General features: G+C 40.2%; 1 non-coding gene across 1 annotated transcript; it reads left to right on the plus strand.

Annotated features, from left to right (window-relative positions):
• The first annotated feature begins 1,580 nt into the window (after window positions 1-1,580).
• On the plus strand, window positions 1,581-1,687 carry LOC141634868 (small nucleolar RNA R71). The gene has a single exon (XR_012539586.1). It is a non-coding gene; the product is annotated as a small nucleolar RNA R71 (small nucleolar RNA).
• The last annotated feature ends 1,011 nt before the right edge of the window (window positions 1,688-2,698 follow it).

The following is a 2,698-nucleotide window of genomic DNA, read 5'->3' on the forward strand; positions in this document are numbered from 1 at the left end:
CCTCGGTCTTTTAATTCACGTCTGGAACAGCAGTGTGGTCGATCGACTAAGGTAGGTGGTCGATCGATGGTCCTCGATGTCTGATAGCTTCGGAACCGAACATTGGTCGATCGACCGAGGGTGATGGTCGATCGACCACTGAGCTGCTACTTGACTTCTTAAAACTCGTGGACTTGTCTTTTGGGCCTTGAATTGCGCACCAAGCTCGTTCCTCGGGTGAATACTTCACGTCAAATGCAATGTAGGATACTTGGGGACGGATTTAGCTCGATTTCCGCTGGATTCTTCACATTTGTGCAATAATGTACAAAATACGGAAGTAGACGGAAATAAGGAGAAATGCAGCATAAACTACAAGAATGAGCTCTGAAATGCGTGTAGAATGGGATGTAAAACATCATATAAAAGACACGCATCAGGCCGGCACGTGATTGATTAATTCCGTAAAAGGAATCGAGACTTCCAAATTCTTCACACTTTCCATGAATTTTCCAAGTTGGTCATCAAACTTAGGCTTAGCTTGACGACTTGGGAATGGAAGTTTAATCACAATGGGCTCCTTCTCCTTGGCCTTTTCTTGACTTTTCCTTGAAACTTCTTCTTTTGTTGGTTCATCTTCCTTAGAGTTTTGCACAACTTCTTCTTTGTCACTAGCTTCCACAACTTCATCCTCAACTTGCTTCTTTGGTCCTTCATATCTCATACCACTCCTCAAGTGAATGGCACTAACCGTTTCATGTCTTGGGGGATTACCTTGAGGTGGTAATTGCCCCTTTTGTCTTTGAGAGTTTGAAGATGCTAGTTGGGTCAATTGAGTTTCAAACATTTTTGTGTGGGCTAGGATGTTGTTGATGGTGATGTCCTTTGCTTGGCTATCTTTTTGCATTTGAGTGAAAAATTCTTGTTGATTCTTTTGCATTTTGAGGACCGCTTTTTGAACATCAAAACCTTGGTCATTTTGTTGATTGTATGGAGTTTGATTTTGGTAAACTTGGTTTTGGTTGAAAAAGGGTCTTTGATTTTGGTTTCTCATGGGAGGTGGGGTGTATGTTTGTTGAGGGTTTTGAACATTTTGGCTTTTGTATGAGAGATTTGGGTGGAATTTTGTGTTTTCAATGTAATAGTTGGAATAAGGGGTACCACTCTTGTATGCTTGAAAAGCATTCACTTGTTCATTTGTTCCCCTACATTCACTTTGGTCATGTCCCAAAGTTCCATAATTCTCACATATCCCACTTGGGATTGATGAAGATGCTACCATGGCATTAACATGATGCTTTGGTGATTTTGAGGCTTCTTCAAGTTTAGCCATAGCCTTCTCAAACTTTAAGTTTATGGTATCAATATGAGCACTAAGTTGTGCACCCAATTGAGTAATAGAGTCCACTTCATGCTTTCCTCCTCTAGTAGCCTTGCGAGGTCTACTATATTGTGAATTATGGACCGCCATTTCCTCAATCTTGTTCCAAGTTTGATTATCGTCAACTTCGGTGAACGTACCATTTGATCCCGTGTTGAGAATGTTTCTTGAGTCTTCATAAAGACCATTCCAAAATTGTTGTACCAAAAACCACTCGCTAAGTCCATGATGAGGACATGAGCGAAAAATTCCTTTGAACCGCTCGCAAGCTTCATACAACGATTCTTCATCCCTTTGCTTAAAACCCGTAATTTGAGCTCTTAGCATGTTAGTCTTTTCCGGAGGGTAAAATTTTTTGTAGAAAGCTAGAGCCAACTTCTTCCAAGAGTCAATTCCAAGAGTAGCCATATCAAGGCTTTTCAACCATTGTTTTGCGGTGCCGATTGGAGAAAAAGGAAATAAGACCCATCGAAATTGGTCTTGAGTCACACTGGTTTGTGAAATCGCATCACAATAGTCACAAAAAGTTTCCATGTGAGAGTGAGGGTCTTCACTAGGCATCCCCCCAAATTGGCTTCTTTCGACTAATTGGATAAATGCGGATTTAGCAATGAAATTTCCGGTTAAGTGTTGTGGTGTGGGAGTACCATTGGGTAGGTTCTCCTCGGTTGGTACGGAATGTGATGAAAATTTAGGCATTGTGGGTTGAGTTTGTGATTGATTTGGTGTTGGGTTCTCCTCACCTTCTCTTGCAAAAGGGTTGATGAACTCAATAGTATTTTGTTGAATATCTACAACCTCACCAATACCTCTAAAAGTACCTCTAACAAGTCTTCTATTGGTTGTCAAAGTCATTTCAATTTCGTGATCAATGGGTAACAAGTTACCTTGTGATCTTCTAGACATGCAAAATATCAAACAACTTGAAAACAATTAGAACAAACCTTGAGGAGTTTTACTTCCCCAACGCAAAGAAAGACACAACTAATAACAATCTAAGAAAATCAAATCAAGTTAACACCGTCCCCGGCAACGGCGCCATTTTTTGCCGGACTCACTTGGAGCTTAATTTTCGGTTACTTGTCGTTAGGAGCACCTAGACCAAAACAATATTTATAACTTCACAAACAACTCTTACTATTAGTAAAGAGATAAGTAAAGGTCGGATCCCAAGGGACCGGTATTGATGTAGGATTTTCGATTGCATGTAGCGGTGTCTAGGGGTGTCACGATTTGGGTTGAGATAAGAAGATCACTAAACTAAATAGCAATAAAAGTAAACAAGCAAGATGATTAAAATGAGATGTAAACAATTGATTAAAAGCACTAGAGTATCAT

Source organism: Silene latifolia, chromosome Y, assembly GCF_048544455.1.
Source record: "Silene latifolia isolate original U9 population chromosome Y, ASM4854445v1, whole genome shotgun sequence".
NCBI classification, from domain to species: Eukaryota; Viridiplantae; Streptophyta; class Magnoliopsida; order Caryophyllales; family Caryophyllaceae; genus Silene; species Silene latifolia.